General features: G+C 41.7%; 1 protein-coding gene and 1 non-coding gene across 2 annotated transcripts in view; one reads left to right on the top strand and one right to left on the bottom strand.

The window, feature by feature from the left end:
* Positions 1-18487, bottom strand: part of nwk (nervous wreck) — a 1047247-nt gene that overhangs the window by 363930 nt on the left and 664830 nt on the right. The gene's annotated exons all lie outside the window — the stretch shown is intronic.
* On the top strand, positions 7194-7267 carry TRNAA-CGC (transfer RNA alanine (anticodon CGC)). The gene has a single exon. It is a non-coding gene; the product is annotated as a tRNA-Ala (tRNA).

The raw sequence follows: 18487 nt of genomic DNA, 5'->3' as shown, positions 1-18487 counted from the left end.
AAATTCCGTGAGTTGCCACGTGTTACACAAATATATCAGACCTGGAATAAAACTGGAAAAAGGTACGTAATTTATTAGTCATTAAGGCGGCTTATTTTACAAAAAAGTGAGTTTCCTCTGCCCAAACAATGGGAGACGACATTAGTAGATGTACAAAAGTACAATTTGCTCCCCAACAATTTCTGCACAGTGGATAGGATAATAAAATGAAAGGATTTATTTATCAGAGGGCTACTGAAATATATTTTACAACTAATAAAATCTGGTAACTTTCCCATCAATGACATTACGTCTACTATACGTACGAATGTATTAGACAGTAACTCAGCGGAAACAAAGCACCTATTACATACGTTCCAGTCGTGTATGTGAAACTTCCTGTTAGTGTTGTAGAGGGTAGTGTTGTGTTCAGTATATAGGTTGCAGGGATATTGGGGAGAGCACAAACCCGCAGTCCCCGTGCCAAACAATTAACTATTTAAGATTAAAATCCCCGACCTGGGGTTGAGAATCGAACCCGAGGCCCTCTGAACAAAAGTCCACGTCGCTGACCACCTAACTAAGGAGCCGGACTAGAACAACTATAAGACAATAATATGAATGTTCTAGAACCCAGTGACTTGGCCGTGAGGTTAGTGTCGCGCAGCTGTGAGCTTGCATTCGGGAGAGAGTGGGTTCGAACCCCACTGTCGGCAGGCCTGAAGATGATTTTCCGTACTTTCCAATTTTCACACCTGACAAATGCTGGGGCTGTACCTTCATTAAGGCCATGGTCGCTTCCTTCCTACTGCTGTCCTTTTCGTATCCCATCGTCGCCATAAGACCTATCTGTGTCGGTGCGACGTAAAGCAAATTGTGAAGAAAAAAGAACAAATGTAGTATTTAGTTATAAATTTTGAAGCATCGAAATTCGAATATCTGTCGTAAGATGTTCTTCGTCAGTAATGTTGGGATACATTTGTCACCAGCAGCTCCCGTAAGATGGTAGATATATGAACCATGTCGTATGGAGTATTGCTTTATATGGAAGTGAAACTTGGACATTAGGAGAAAGGGAAAAAAAGAGACTTGTATTTGAAGCTTTGTGCTCTAAGAGATTACTGCAAATTACTTGGAGAGAAATGATCACGAATGAAGAGGTGTTTTGCTTTACGTCCCACTAACTACTCTTTTACGGTTTTCCGAGACGCCGAGGTGCCGGAATTTAGTCCCGCAGGAGTTCTTTTACGTGCCAGTAAATCCACCGACACGAGGCTGACGTATTTGAGCACCTTCAAATACCACCAGACTGAGCCAGGATCGAACCTGCCAAGTTGGGGTCAGAAGGCCAGCGCCTTAACCGTCTGAGCCACTCAGCCCGGCAGAGATAGAGAGGGGTGTTTAGAAGAGCAGGAGTGAGAAGATATTTTATGACATAAATAGAAAAAGACGGCGGGATTATCCAATAGGCTATGAGGGGTTATTGAAGAAAATAATAGAGGATTCCATAGAGGGAAAAATAAATTATAGAGGATTACGCAAATATTAGATGACATGAGATGTGGCTCCTACTATGAACTGAACAGGACGGCCAGTATCCAGTATTCGGGAGATAGTGGGTTCGAACCCCACTGTCGGCAGCCCTGAACATGGTTTTCCGTGGTTTCCCATTTTCACACCAGGCAAATGCTGGGACTGTACCTTAATTAAGGCCACGGCGGCTTCCTCCCCTGTCTTAGCCCTTTCCTGTCCCATCGTCTCCATAAGACCTATGTGTGTCGATGCGACGTAAAGCCAATAGCAAAAAAAGAAAATGAACAGAAAAGCAGAGAAACGTGAAGAAGGGAGAGTTGTTGCGAACCATCCTCACGGCTTATGGCTATAGAGTGAGAGAGAGTCGTCTACGCAGAATAAAGATCTGTTTTATTTTAAACGGGAACAATTTCCACTGGCAAAATTCAAATGTCTTCTTTTCCATCAAATGCTACGTGAACTATATGGGAGTACCGTAAGTGCAACTCATACTAGGCGTGGTAAATGTTAAAAACCACTCTTTCAGCCACTGACTTCAGCAATTGGAACCATGGACATTACTGCTGACGTTCATTATGCGGACGTCTGAGATCTCATAAGGCAAGAGATGAATACATCCAGCAGTCATAAGACGGACCCAGCAATAAACTTGAAGCAGCTCACAAAGTGCAGGTCACTTCTTCTCTCTTAATGTTCTCCCGCACTTCACGTCATCAAGCCGACCGGGAAATGGCGGATAAAACAACTTATGTCTGAAGCTCACGCAACATTCAAGTTGAACGAGGCGTTCGCATGTTCTAAGTTCCCCACCGTCGTTATCTAGTCAAGTGTCTGTGATATGTTCGATCTTAATCTCGTTAACTGAATTCCTTGAAATTATCAGTAATAATAATAATGTCCACCTCTGTGGTGTAGTGGTTAGTGTGATTAGCTGCCACGCCCGGAGGCCCGGATTCGAATCCCGGCTCTGCCACGAAATTTGAAAAGTGGTACGAGGGCTGGAACCGGGTCCACTCAGCCTCGGGAGGTCAACTGGGTAGAGGGGGCTTGATTCCCTCCTCAGCCATCCTGGAAGTGGTTTTCCGTGGTTTCCCACTTCTCCTCCAGGTAAATGCTGGGATGGTACATAACTTCAGACCACGGCCGCTTCCTTCCCACTTCCTTGTCTATCCCTTCCAATCTTCCTATCCCCCCACAAGGTCCCTGTTCAGCATAGCAGGTGAGGCCGCCTGTGCGAGGTACTGGTCATCTTCCAAGTTGTATTCCCCGACCCAGAGTCTGAAGCTCCAGGACACTGCCCATGAGGCGGTAGAGGTGGGATCTCTCGCTAAGTCCGAGAGAAAAACCGACTCTGGAGGGTAAGCAGATTAAGAAGGAACGAACGAACGAATAATAATAATAATAATAATAATAATAATAATAATAATAATAATAATAATAATAATTACTTATAGCGCCTTCGGAGACGCTGACGTGCAGGAAATTGTGTGTCACATGCGATTCTTTTTCTTTGAACCGGTCGTAAATCAACGCATGGATGGTGTAATGTTGGCGCAGAATGCTCCATTTAAAATGAACTAAAGACTGTGAGGATGGGGCCCTACTTAAGATGAAATTCTAATGTTAAAGACAGCACAAATACCAAGTTCCCGAGCAGGAGGAATTAACCAATGAAAGTTAAAATCTCCTACCCGACCGGGAATCAGAGCCAGGACGTCCTGAGCTAAACCATTTAGCCATGGGCACCGTGAAATGATATGATTTGTAGAATTTCGGACACAATCACTTACACATATACAGGGTCCTTCTTATAAACTCAGACCGAGCGCACAGTGTTTGTACTGTGCGTGACGGCAGCTGCCTCAGCCGAACATTTGTCGCGTGCGGCCGCCCTGCTTTTGGCATGTATACAATCCTATTTGAAATCCTACCTTATGAAAGATGCTTGAAGTGTCGTCCTTCCTGCACTATACAGGCATTGTATCTGGTAACCACATTCTGGCTGACTCGAGTGAGTTCTGCCTCTGTAATGTTTCTAATTTCATTCGTAATGTTTTCTTTCAGTTCCTCCAATGTGTGAAAATTTGTTTTATACACTTTTTTTTTCAGTTTACTCCACAAGTAAAAATCACAAACTGTTAGATCTGGAGAACGAGGGGTAAATAGCCCGGCACTGATCACTCCATCTACAAACACTTCAGAGATTGTACGATGGGAATCGTCTGCTGTATGAACAGGAGCTGAATCTTGTTGAAACCATCCACGCTACTTTCTTCTTCCGTTAATATATTGATGGAAGAATAGCGTCTGCATTTACTGTCGTCTAGAAAACAATAGGCCCAATTATTCATCTTGCACAAACAGCACACCAGACTCCAATATTCCTATCATAATGAGAGACTTCATAAACACCACTAGGATTTTCTGCACACTAATAGCGAGAGGTATGACTGTTAACACGACCATTAAGATGAAACCACAAATGTTACATACCCAAATACCGTGTTGCAATGATAATTGTCTCACCAGCTGAGATTCAGACTGGTGACTGATGCTTGCCAGGTCGAACACGTGCACGCTGCTTGCAAGGTCAAGAACTATGCGCGCGCCTTCCATACTGCAACTTACGTATCGCAGAGTAAAAACGCCGCTTCGACGGCCTTAGTTTATATGAGAAACCCTGTATGCCAGGTTACAAAATGAAACCGTATTGAGCATTCCTAATACTTGTACATGAAACTTGAAGTTGTACTGAATACTTCGCTGCATTGAAAATCCACAGCCTGTTTCCAATTTCAACCGGGTCAGGAATGGAATGAATGAATCGTCCATCTAGTGGCGAGGATAGGAACTCTACCGGCTGCCGAAACCAGTCGCACTCCTCTGGGACAGTGATTAATGACTGACAGATGAAATGAATTGATACTGAAGAGTGTTGCTGAAAAGAAAGATGACAGGGTAAAAACCTGTCTCGCCTCCACCTTGTCCAGCACAAATCTCATATGGAGTGACCGGAATTTGAACCAAGGAACCCAGTGGTGAGAGGCCGACGTTTTACCAACCGAGCCACGGAGGCACCTGTTTTGCTGCATTATTCAACTAGATCCAACTTATACTTTCAAGCTCTTTTCGTATAACTGACTTAGGGAGACCCTGTACAAAGCAGTGGTTACACACGCAATGGTGTATAATTGAGAGACAAAGGGCCAGGAAAAAAAATTAAAGTTATAGTAAAGAGGATACTGAGATGGATGTCTGGAGTAAGAAGGAGGGGTAAAATATGGAATGAATCCATCAGAAGGACGGTGAAGGTAGGATCGATTAACAGGAAGGTCCGGACTAATGTGGTTTTGGCATACACAGGACGACGGAGTAACAAATACTCTGGAAAGAAAGTCGGGAAATTAGTAGATAGGAAAAGAGATAGATTGATCTGTCTCAGTCTTATCCTTGGCTTTGACAAAATGAAAGTGACTGAGGTATGAGTAATGCTAGTAATGCCTTTCGTTATGCAGCCAGTCTCTGCTAGGAATGGTGTGAAAATGTTGCTCATAGGGTCAGTTGGTGCATGCGTTTCAGTGGACTTGGCAGACTGATATGTAATAGCAACTTCTGGCTCGGTGAGGAAAGCAACGGGAACCTACCTCACTCCTCAGTTCCCTAGTATGCCTCTTCAGTGATGACAGCTGATGGTGGAGCTATTGGGGGATCCAAACAGCTTTTGGGCTGAGGACTAAACATACATACAAACAAGGTGGAAGAGTCTTTCAGAGTGAACAGCTGGAGAAAGGAGGACACCCAATAACTTACAGAAAGGAATAGCACAGGAGTATCAAAGGAAAAAGGCTGAGACCATAAAGAAATATTAAAATAAGAAGAGAAAGAACACTAATGTTTGCATAAGTCGCAAAGCACATTTCAGGTTTAGATCCTGAAGCGTAGTTCAGTACGTACATTTACAAATCTTCATTAATGAAAGCAGTTGTTTGCACTAAGAGGTGGATCAGAATATGCTTTACATATTAATTGCATTATATTTGTGCGATCTAAGGAATCTCTCCTGTGGAAACGAATATAAATATCAGTAAAACTGCTTTTGTGTTAGTATTGTTATTGAATTAACTTTAGCTTCGATTCGCATGCCGTCACGAATTTCCCCTCCGTTGTTTATTTAGTTCTCCCACTGGGCCGAGCAGGTCGGTTCAGAATGCATTTCGCTCTGAGTTGACAATAAATACTTGCTGTGCAAGGACACGTGGCATCCACTAAACTGATGCGCAAGGACACTTAGAATGATGGCCAAAGCATCAATACTGAAATCTAACAGAAAGATACGAACGGAACTTCCTATTCCGACTATTGGATCTCAGATTAAGCCATTCAACCGACCTTGGCATCCTGCTCTTAAAACCAAGAAGCCGAATACGCGTTACAAACATTGCGCTCCTTGGCTCACGAACTGTTTTAACTGGAAACAGAAATTGTTTCAGCCTTTTCTAAATTTAATATCACTCTCTCACTAAATTAAACTCAGGATTTAAACCCTGAAAGTGGTAATTTGTTAAGAAGGCAAGTTTCTCCCCCTACTCCTTAAATACCTTTCGATCCCAAAATTAAACCCCATTACCTCATTTAAAAGGGGGTTTCTTCTCTGACAGGAGGTGAATACCACCTCTCAGTCAGATCATTCTTTCCGCGCCAATGCAAAACCAGAGATTTTTCCAACTCATCGGCATTTCTCAGAAACAGTTGAGTAAAGGGACATAGTTTCGCCCTGAGACTCTCAGATACTTGCCCTCCAAAAAATAAAATAAAAAAGGCACATCGGTGGCTTTCTTTAAAAACCTCGTATGTCCCAGTCCTCTTCCCAACCAATTCTATTCCTTAAAACTGGTCACGCCACCCAGCCACATATTTACTGTATATGCAGACCATCAGAATCATTTTCCTATCCTAATGTGTAAAGCAAAATGGACCATACCGTATTGTAGGGACGTTGTTTGCATGGCGAATTTACGCACTCCTACCGCAAACTGTATTTAAAGTTCAACGAAAATTATTCTGATGTACTGCACAAAAACATTTGTCTTGGAGGCGTGACCAGTCTTAGGGAAAATAATGGATAGGAAAAGCATAGGGACATACGATGTTTTAAAAATAAAGCCAGCGACATGGAAGGACAGAGTGCAGCTAGAATGACCCAATTGAGAAGCTCACTGGTTTACGATGAATATTGAATTTTCACGACCGCATTGTAATCGAAACCGACTTTCAACCTATTAGGTCGTGTTACGTACATTTAGTACGTCTTGAAGAGATGTTAAGTACAGAACAAAAATGGCCAACCAGACACCAGTGGGATCCGAACCCACAACCTCCCGACGCGTCGGTTGCTCTACCAATTGAGCTATGGTGGCCCGGCCATCTTTGTTCTGTTGGAAAGAATCTGAACTACAGGTCTGGTACTACTACCATCACACTGTAGAGTGCGTTTAAGTTGCCCGTTGAGGGCCAAGTCAATGAATATTGAATTTTCACGACCGCATTGTAATCGAAACCGACTTTCAACCTATTAGGTCGTGTTACGTACATTTAGTACGTGTTGAAGAGATGTTAAGTACAGAACAAAAATGGCCAACCAGACACCAGTGGGATCCTTTCCAACAGAACAAAGATGGACGGGCCACCATAGCTCAATTGGTAGAGCAACCGACGCGCAATCGGGAGGTTGTGGGTTCGGATCCCACTGGTGTCTGGTTGGCCATTTTTATTCTGTACTTAACATCTCTTCAAGACGTACTAAATGTACGTAACACGACCTAATAAGTTGAAAGTCGGTTTCGATTACTGGTTTACCTCTTCAGCAGACCTTAAGGAGAGCTGAAAAGCATCCAGGATAGAAAAACACAGTTCATGGGAGTAATGACGCTCAGAAATGAGTAAAATGACTTGTGATTAGATTATGAAATCCACCAACACCAACAGCTACTGGTCAGAGCTACGTATTGCACGGTGCAAGTATACTTGCACGACCGTAGGTCGGTAACGTATTTGAGGTTGAGTCAGAGGTACTCCTGAAGCTTGTCGTAATGTGATGATGAGGGCTCACGTAAAATAAACGGTGGTTGGTAAGCGTGGATGTTAAGGCCGTCACACTAACCATTTAGCTATGAATCCGGACTTCTTCTTGATAAAAGAGCTACATTAACATGAATTCTAGTCAATACTTTGGAAACATAACTAATATTGGATATATGAAGCATGTTACATTTTGTTTTATTCTACATGTAGCATAGCACTTACATGAACATTTGTTTCCATTAAAAAGAAGTTGCTTACTCAGTTCTGTCTACAAGCCCTAGGTCGTTAGAGGAATTTCGAAATACCAGTACATCACATCATTAAAATAAAAACACTTTTCCCTTTGAAAAAATCAAATGAATATAAATATGCCTCCTGGTCATGGTCATCCGTCAAAGGGTGCTTATTTCAGATGGCAACCAGCCACAAGACATAGCCTGCACGGTTGCTACGGTTACACTTCTGTCACACATTTTGTCGCGTCATAAGATATATTTTTGTCGAAACTGATGATAGGACGAAAATAGTTAATATTTCACAATTTTGGCATATCACCTCTGAAGTTATACAGCACAGTGCACCCGATACATTTTGTATACACTCTTGGATATATAGGCCAATATAACTCTGTTTTTTTGAATGGTATCCAAGCTCTATTGAAATACTGTAGATCGAGTGTGGCAGCGTTCCAAAGATCTGCACCAGTTTCTGGCCATTCTTTTCATAAGAACCACATCGGGGCTTACAGAGAGCAATCATTATCTCTGACGCAATAAATCGAACTAATCACCCAGCAGTATGAGAGGGTGTGACAACACCCTGTGTTCTCGACAAACAGGAGCGCGTATCTCTTTTCAGTAGAATCTACTAATATCAGAGAAATGTTGGATAACGTGGTTCCATGTATTTTGTCTCATAACTGTACAGATGTCTATAGCAGAGTGTTTGTTTGTAGCTGGTTACATAGTGTAGTGGATTTGGCACTTGCCTCCTGCGATTTAGGTTGTGGACTTGAATCACGACGCAGTCGGTTTTCATTTAAGTGTGTTTAACTACGAGGGACTCATGTCAATTGATTTCATGCCACATTTTGAGATAAAATTCCGTCATTTCGGCGTCTCTTAATAACTACAGGATTTAAGCGGAGAATAGTAGTGATAGTAGTAGTAGTAGAATAGGTTATTGTTATTCATGGTGGTGGTCTTCTTCTTATTCTTCTTCTTCTTCTGCTGCTGCTGCTGCTGCTGCTGCTGCTGCTTGGTTTCGTTCTGTTGTAGCTTTCTGCAAGAGGCTTTAAGCAGTTTGGTGCTTATTTACCCTCTTTTGTCTGATAACATATGTCGAAAAAATTACATACAAAAGCACACATTACCATTTTATCAGCTTGCCAACAAGATAGAAGCCATTAACTGTTTTAATGACTTGAGAAGTACCATATGAACTAAATACAACAATTGATGCAAAAATAATACTGTATATATTTTAGAAGAGTGATATATATAGTACATTCTTGCAGTTCGTTTTCTGGAGACCGGGTTCGAATCCCAGCTGTTTCGAGAAATTTCAATCTTCAATGGCTAACTCCCTTGACTCGCGAACTGGGTGTTTGTGCTGTCACTGTGATGTATACAGCTAGACGAATTATTTCACTCCTCAACAAGACCTCTAGTTACAGCCATGCAATGATATAGTGAATGTACCTCCTGGGGGCTGATATAAAGTATCTGCTGTAACATGACCATTGTCACACCCCTTTTACATCAGCCCACGGAGAAGCGCCCTCAAAAATAGCAGCAGAATTAACACGCAGATGGTAGCGTAATCATAAAGCTAGCAGAGAAACAACGATGTGGAATCTATAGGCCTATAAAGAAATCGTGGACTGATGGATCCTGACCAGGACAAAATTAGTACACATTGAAATTGAACCCTTTTCCCTAGATTAAGAGGCAAACAACTTAAGTAGGCTTAAAATCTAAATGGAAAAGGAGAGGATAAAGGAAAAATAAACAAAATATTTACTAAAATTCAAACAAGAGATTGATAAGGGAAAATCAGGACATAGAAGCGTAATGCAGAACAATGTACTTTGAATAGTCTACTCGCGGCTTCGTTATACAATGGCCTTCAGCACTTTTGTGATATAATTACAACTGACCAGACACCACACTGTTGACATCAAATGTTCCATCACATGCGTGAAGACAAAACAATCTGAGACAAAACGACTCAAATCAACCTTGGAAATAACTCTCGGCACGAGATTTAAAGTATTACCACGGCCCAGGCAAAGAAACACACCCAAACCCGAAAAACAATAGAGTCATCTTATTATCGAGCATAAGCTAGGAGTAACAAAAGGGGAAAAAGACGACGTCTTGGAGGTCTCTAAATCCAAAGGTAAAAAAGGAGGCACTCGCGCATGTGACAAACAAGATGGCAGCCTCCACGAGGTACAAGAAAAGTAGGTAAACAAAATCGGTTACCACGGAGACCTTTGATATTTGAACAAAATGGAGCTAAAAGGAAATAAACAAGGCATGAAAAACATCCACGTAATAACCGAAGGAAAACAAATACACCGTCATAAAACAAGCAGAAACCTTCCTCTTCACTCAATAATGTGCACGGTCGGTCTATTTCTGGCTCACACTCACCAAACACACAGAAGCCGCGATCTCCAAAGTTAATGAGCCGTGAATCAAATCCTCAAAAGATATCCAGGTACATAAAAATATCCAGGGATACAAACTGTCACCATGCCAACAGTATCCCACAACCATGGACTAATTCCAAAATATCAGCTATTCATCCAATCGTAGAAACAAGGGCATGTATAGATACGATATCCGGTCTCAAAGGAAACGAGCTTCGATGACGGAATGCCATTTAGGTCAGTTCCAGAGCAAGTTTATACAGTTACATTTCACTGGGCAAGTACTGAGCTCGAAACACATCCCCGACGACAGGGACAGAGGAGTCCATCTCCACAGAGGCATATTTTAAAAGCAACAAGGGCCGATGACCTTAGATGTTAGGTCCCTTTAAACAACAAGCATCACCATCATAAAAGCAGCAAACACCCAAAACGCACAAACAAATCGTATACCAAATACTAAGTAAAGTGAGGTTCAACAAGTGAGAAAACTTCAGAAGAGAAATGAAAATCAAAACGACGCACAGTGTGTCGAATCCCAATTCTAGGTGGAAAACATTAAGAACGTCGTTAATAGTGCTGGTATCCTATTAAAAGTTGGCAATACACCGTTTTCAAGTTCTCTGAATTCATGTCTGGCATCGTCTATAGTGTTCGGAGGTAAATATGTAGGGGTGAGGGGAAAGGGGAGGTTTAAAAAATGACCGAAAGCAACAATAGAATCGTCCATTTACGGGAGTAAAAATCACGATTTGAATGTGCATATTATAGTTTTTGACAGTAGTAAACATACTGTTTAAAACTGGATAAAATATGAATAACAATGAGAATTTTAGTCCAGTATTCTTGTTACACCTTATTTGAGGGAATAGACGAAGGCACTGTACGTAAATTCTTCCAGATTGAAAATGTATTTTAAATTGGTATTAAACATAGAACAACGAAATGTGCACAAAAATAGCAATAATTTTTAAAAATAAAAATATATTCGTCAAAATCAAAACAACAATATTTCTTTATAACACAATTTCATTTTCTAGTCCGGTTAATGACGTAGTTTTAGCAAACACACCTTACACACGAAAACAATATTATATATTATATTTGCACATTAAAAAGCCAAGATTACACTCAAAAACATTTCATAAAAGACGTGAAGGGATCATACATATTATTTACAAGTATTTGTCTCATCGATCTCATCCCGTTAATAATAACAATATATCTAATGTTAATTCGTCCCCTAATTCGTCTGTAGAGTCCAGAGCATCGTAGTCATTGCTATACTGACTTTGATGTGAAAGGATCTTGGGAGTCATTAAGTAGCCTAACTCAATTGCTTCCATAGGTAGATTACCATGAGTTTTACGTGGCATTGTTCGGTACTTGTTTATTAAGGGATCTGATGTAATCAACATGTTAAGCAAGTCTCTATTCTTTGAATCCCTGCTACATTTTCGAGTATGAAGTTCACGAAACCTCCAACAATCTTTATTTCTAGCTTCTTGAGCTTCTTCAGATAAAGTTCTTATTGGCAAAAGAAAATGTTCAATTACTTGAGTACTGTGTACTAAAATGTTATGCACAGTTACCATGCGTATAGCTTAACACGCAAAGCCGCAACGAATTTTTCCCGAAATCGTTGTTCTCTTCTTCCTGCACTCTCCCATTTTTTGTTAATATTATGGGATATCAACTTAATTTCGTTTCTTAGTTCCTGAACCTGAGTGCCAGTAAGAGTTGTATGCTCAAATGTATTCATAACATATTGAAATATGACTTCTGAACGTCCCTCTTTACGACACGACCGCCACGCGTTGAAAAATTCTTCTCGCGGTAACGCCCACATAGTCACTGAAAATAAGAAAATAAACCATCATGCACATTCGTGCGCAACCAAACCACTACAGATTCTGAATCTACATTAAAATTCCCATCGAATGATATTGAAAGTAAAGTGGCACTATGAGGCACTCATAAAGTTTCTCTCGAGCAAACAATTAAAACAATCTAATCTTCTACAACCACTTCGCTTTACAACGCAGAAAGCTTGCATTACGCATAAAAGTGAGAACACATACCTCTTTTCAATATTCCATGAGCCACAGTACACAACACCTTGTTGAAATCACTAGAAACACAACGTTCGGTTCACTCCGACACCTCCTATCAACTGAGCTGATAACTGCCAGGAAGAAGTTTCAGCACCTGTTCCCTCCCTCCTTCGCACCAGAAAGAGGAAAGGAATACCGAAGGTCACCATCTGGTTTGTTCACTATCGAATGAGCCAGGTTTCACTTTGATTTGCGCCAATTTTTTGAATTTTTTTCCACCTAGATATGGGATTCTACACACTGTGCGACGTGCTGTAACTACAGGTCCAAGTCATACTCATATAATCTGAAAACGACCTCCCAACCGATAAACAAAATATCTTGTCTGTGGAAAGCACGCAAAAGCAAAAAAAAAAAAAAAAAAAAAAAAAAAAAAGGACATTCCTTGAACACCCGAAAGAAAAATATATGGTAAGATACAGATCTTATGATGATATATATATCGGACCTGACAACGGTAGTGAGATATGTCAATACAAATGCATTTAAAACGACTAAAAACACGATGGTAGTTGAGGAAGGCGATATGATTACTCCAGGCCTTCATTCTACAATATTTAGACTAAGCAAAAATGTTATGAGCAACGAACAGAGCAAAAAATCGAAGGGAAAAATGCCTTCCACCTGAGATGGTACACCGAACGTCATCTAGCGGCGCAAAGAAAAGCAGTACACAAGTAGTGTCACGTTAAAGTTATTGAAAGCAGTTCAGAAAGACTCGGAGCAACTATGAAGCCAAGTTAAGACAAGGAGACTTGAGGAAGCCCGCCTCGGTGGTGTGGTGGTTAGTGTGATTAGTTGCCACCCCCGAAATTTGAAAAGTGGTACGAGGTCTGTCCACTCAGTCTCGGGAGTCAACTGAGTAGAGGTGGGTTCCATTCCCACCTCAGCCATCCTGGAAGTGGTTTTCCGTGGTTTCCCACTTCTCCTCCAGGCAAATGCCGGGATGATACATAACTTAAGGCCACGGCCACTTCCTTCCCTCTTTCTTGTCTATCCCTTTCAAACTTCCCAATCCCCGCAAGGCCCCTGTTCAGCATAGCAGGGGAGGCCGCCTGGGTGAGGTACTGGTCAACCTCCCCAGTTGTATCCCCCGACCCAGAATCTGAAGCTCCAAGACACTGCCCTTGTGGCGGTAGAGGTGGGATCCCTCGCTGAGTCCGAGGGAAAAACCGATCCTGAAGGTAAACAGGTAAAGAAGAAGAAGAAGACTTTTGAGGAATGCCTCACTCTTAACAGACGTGTTAAACACTTATGATTATTTATTATGTTATCAATCAGACGAATCATTACGGACGTTAAGAAACAGCCGAAACTAAACCAACAGAAATGTTGGTGGGAGGGGAGGTGAATTTGAACCAACAAAAAAAGCACGAAATACGCCTGTGGTTACTACATCATTCGTTCGATCGATACGCTTGTGCTTCGAGATACTGGCGGAGGTAAAGTGGTTTAATATTCGTCAAATAGCGTCCAATTACGGGTTTCAATTTATGACGCTGTGATAGAAAAGAATTCTCGTGATTAAGCTCGCATCTGCTGGAAATCGGATTTCTATAGGAGGAAAAATACAGGTCCTGCGTCATACGGATTTCGTTTACTAATGCTGCACTACATGATGCGCTGCGGCTTTCGAAACTGTACAGTACGCCGCGCCGCGGCGATACACGATTCATTTATTCAGTTACCACTGATCTATACTTCCTCTGAAAACAATAATCACCACCACCACTACCTGCAATTAGGGCTGTTGCTCAGGATACCGATTCCCTAGCAACTGTTTACGTAGTAATTTTAAATTATTTCAAAAATTTCGAAATTTGTCGAAGCTATCCCTTGGTACACATTTCCAGTCTATAATTCATTTTCCTGTTTGCCCCAATTCGTCCACTTGAATTCCAACTTTATCTTCATATTATGATCTTTCTTACTTTTAAAAACACCACTCAATCTTCTTCGTCTACTAATTTCTATAGCAACTCTCCTAGAGTTAAACAACCGGGCGAGTTGGCCGTACGGTTAGGGGCGCTTGGCTGTGAGCTTGCATCCGGGAGATAGTGGGTTCGAATCCCACTGTCAGCAGCCCTGAAGATGTTTTTTTTGTGGTTTCCAATTTTCACACCAGGCAAATGCTGGGGCTGTACATTAATTAAGGCCACGGCCGCTTCCTTCCAATCCTAGGCCTTTCCTATCCCTTCGTCGTTATAAGACCTATCTGTGTCGGTGCGACGTAAAGCCACTAACAAAAAACAAAGGAGTTAAATACGGGTTCTTGGTTTGAAACTATCACGCGGTCGGTACTGATACCTCTCTTATGTTTATTTTACCGGAAAAGAGTTGGAACAAAAAGTGTGTAAAGTTTTCCTTTGGGAAAATCAAATAATCATCAATATGCATTTCAACAAATGAAATTTTGATTGATTATGATTACTTTATTTCCATCTAACGAAGCATTTTCCAGATACGTCTGTATGGAATTTGAAGTCTTTTTTTTCAATTGGCTTTACGTCGCACCGACACAGACATGTCTTACGGCGACGATGGGACAGGAAAGGGCTAGGACTGGGAAGGAAGCGACCGTGGCCTTAATTAAGGTACAGCCCCAGCATTTGCCTGGTGTGAAAATGGGAAACCACGGAAAACCATCTTCAGGGTTGCCGACAGTGGGGTACGAACCCACCGTCTCCCGCATACTGGATACTGGCCGCACTTAAGCGACTGCAGCTATCGAGCTAGGTGAATTTGAAGTCGACACGTGTAGTACATCGAAAAGGGTAAACTAACTCAGGCCCTATGAAGCTACCAAGAATGAGAGCATATGACGAGATGAGGCCTCTTTGATAAAAGAGCCTATGTCTCAGTCATGGCCAACCATTAATACTTCACATCACAGCCTGCATGGTTGCTAGGTAATATCGCGTCACACATTTTGTATCACAAATTTCAAATGAAACTCAGTCATAAGACATATTTTACCGAACAACTTGGCCGTGCGGTTAGGGGCGCGCAGCTATGAACTTGCAACTGAGGAGATAGTGGGTTCGAACCCCACTATCGGCAGCCCTGAAGATGGATTCCCGTAGTTCCACATTTTCACACCAAGCAAATGATAGGGCTGTACCTTAATTAAGGTCACGGCCGCTTCCTTCCCACTCCTAGCCCTTTCCTATTCGGTCGTTGTCATAAGACCTATCTGTGTCAGTGCGACGTAAATCAAATTTTAAAAAAGGAGAGAGACATATTTACGTGAAAAGTTAGTAACAAATATTTTAAATCAATCTTGTCAATTGTAATTTCCCTGTAAAACCAACCCTAAGTGAGACACATTGATGTTATGTTTTACGCCACCTTTGAAAATAGCCAATATCCCACCTAAACTTAACCTAAAGTTTTAAAATCTTCCATGAAAATCCCTCCATCCGTTTCTCCGTGATACTGTGACAAGCAAACAGACAAGCAAATACATAGGTCATGGCAACTATTTCTTTTTCTCGGGAACAGGAGACAACAAGGAAAATCTAAGATATGCATTTGGAAACGTACGGTATGTACTTGTGTATGATGCCACTAGATGGTGTATGTAAACAACAGTGTGCGTGTAAGCATGCCCCGAAGTTCAGTGTGTGGGTGAGAGCATCACAAAATGGAAGACAACAAGCAACAGCAACGATCGTATATTAAAATAGCAGTTCTCCGCGGCAGAAATGCACGGCAATGTCATGCAGAGCTGCGGGAAGCATTAAGTGTGCATGCGACTGGATAGAACAGTGGCGAGGTGGGTTGGTGTTAGACGTTAGCGATACACATGCACCGAATGGTATCCAGCGCCTGTCCAACCGCTGGCAACGCACAGTGGAAACGTGTGATTATTTCGAAGGTCTGTAACCAGTGGAGACCTGTCCTTTATACGTAGTCTTTCGTATTTGCTGTGTTCTGTCACTTTCCCACGAGAATCCCCTGAAGTCCGAATTTGTATTCAGGCACTATGCATAAGTAAATGCCCTATATTTCCAAATGCATATCTTAGATTTTCCGTGTTGTCTCCTGTTCCCGAGAAAAAAAATAGCTGCCATGACTTACGACTCGACCCTCATAAAAATTACACTGAACCCAACGTACACTATATGTTTTGTCCGCTATAGGATCCAAGTATCAGGTTTAATATTCGAAATGTACAGACAGAAATACAATGGTATTATTATTATTATTATTATTATTATTATTATTATTATTATTATTATTATTATTATTGAAGACAGAGGAGAACTTTTAAATTCACTTTTCACTAGATGACGCTAAGTGTACCTCTTTCTAAACCTTCACAGAAATATTTGAAACAAGAACAGGTCGGAAATGAACCCGATCTAACAGGACGCAAGGAGGCCACATTGTTCGGACTCTGTTTAAGTTGGAGCTACATATACGCTACATTCGTGTTTGTCGTAGGTCGATACTGGCACCAAGTCTTTTTGCTTATGTAAGAAAATATTTACCTCTACCATTGATCTTCTGTCAGCTCCAGTCACTGGTCTACACGTCGAGAGGCCAGTACGAGGGATCTGACCTCTCAATAACGGAACGATGAAAATGGATCCAACAAGACACGTTGTCGTTAATACTTTGTCTTGTTATTCTTTTTCTGAACATTTATTGTAGAGTCCTTGAGTGCGTAGTAAAATCTTCACCAGCCGGAATCCGATTAACCGAAATACCGTTTAACCTCGGGCACTTGATGTGGTAGAGGGGTTAGCTCTACGCCCGGCCGCCTTTGCCCCCAGGAATTAACCTGGTTCTCATTTTTTGTGTAGGCTGAGTGAACCTCAGGGCCATGTGCACCTCCGGAAGTGGAAATCTCGTTTCTTAAATTTTACGACTTCCTGACGGGAATTCCAACAAACGTCCTTCCGGGCGAACCGAGCACACCTTTACTGCCTCGGCCAGGCAGCCCCTATATATAGTATGTGTCGGTATATAAAATAAAAGTTTGGTCTGTACAATGCTCAGAATGTAAAAACAATTGTATTTCTGTATCGGTCGTGTCCACAGTCACAAGGAAATGCACATTTCATTTTCCGTATGTTCTCTCTCTCTCTCTCTCTCTCTCTCTCTCTCTCTCTCTCTCTCTCTCTCTCTCTCTGTCTGTCTGTCTGTACGCGACCACGAGAAAACTGCTGAAGATAATGTACTGAAAATCGGTATGTAAAGGCAGGGAATAATTCGTTACAATCTAGGCCATAAATAATCGTATTCACGCTGAGAGAAATTGTAGTTTATCCAAAATCGTATAACCCCGTTTTACTTCAGTTAATCGAGATTTTACTGTATTTCGGCACGAGCTGATAGCAGAGGCATGTGAATGAGAAAGAGAGAGAGAGAACATGTTATGAAATAGACTTAAAGTGTATTTTGTTAGGCAGACGGCTGCTATGTTGAAGGCTCTATCTGTAAAATTATAAGTCCTGTTGCTGGGCCAGAAATTATTCGCTTGTAGGGAACACGCAAAGGGCTATGGGGGCGCTCTTGCGAGGTACAGAAGGCGTAGCGAGGAGAGAAGTAATTTGCCGTTCCTTTCCTGACTGGGTCAGAAAGTTATATTGTAGCACAAAGGACACTATTAGTAGCACCTTTCATAATATCTAGGTGACCGGGCGAAATGGCCGTGCGGTTAGGGGAGCGTAGCTGTGAGCTCGCATCCGGGAGATATTGGGTTCGAACTCCACTATCGGCAGCCCTGAAGATAGTTTTTAGTGGTTTCCCATTTTCATACCAGGTACCTTAATTAAGACCACGGCTGCTTCCATCCCATTCCTAGGCCTTTCTTGTCGCATCGTCGCCATAAGACCTATCTGTGTCGGTGCGACGTAAAGCAAATAGAAAAATACCCAAACCTCAGAATCTCCCATACTGTCACAGCCATCAATGAGATTTAGACTTCAGTGGAAGCTACAATTTTGCTCTAGCTTGCGCCAAGACAGCCACAAAATTATGAAATAATTCATCCATCACTGAATAGCAACAGGCGTACATTAAGGGTTACCGAATCAAATTCCAAACCGAGCAGTTTGCACTCAAACATACTGATTCTGTAATTTTGGAGCTTCCTTTAAAAATATATGGATTTGTA

The sequence above is a fragment of the Anabrus simplex genome, chromosome 5 (assembly GCF_040414725.1).
Source record: "Anabrus simplex isolate iqAnaSimp1 chromosome 5, ASM4041472v1, whole genome shotgun sequence".
Lineage (NCBI taxonomy): Eukaryota > Metazoa > Arthropoda > Insecta > Orthoptera > Tettigoniidae > Anabrus > Anabrus simplex.
The sequence above is the reverse complement of the archived record's forward strand: the minus strand, read 5'-3'. Positions and strand labels throughout refer to the sequence as shown.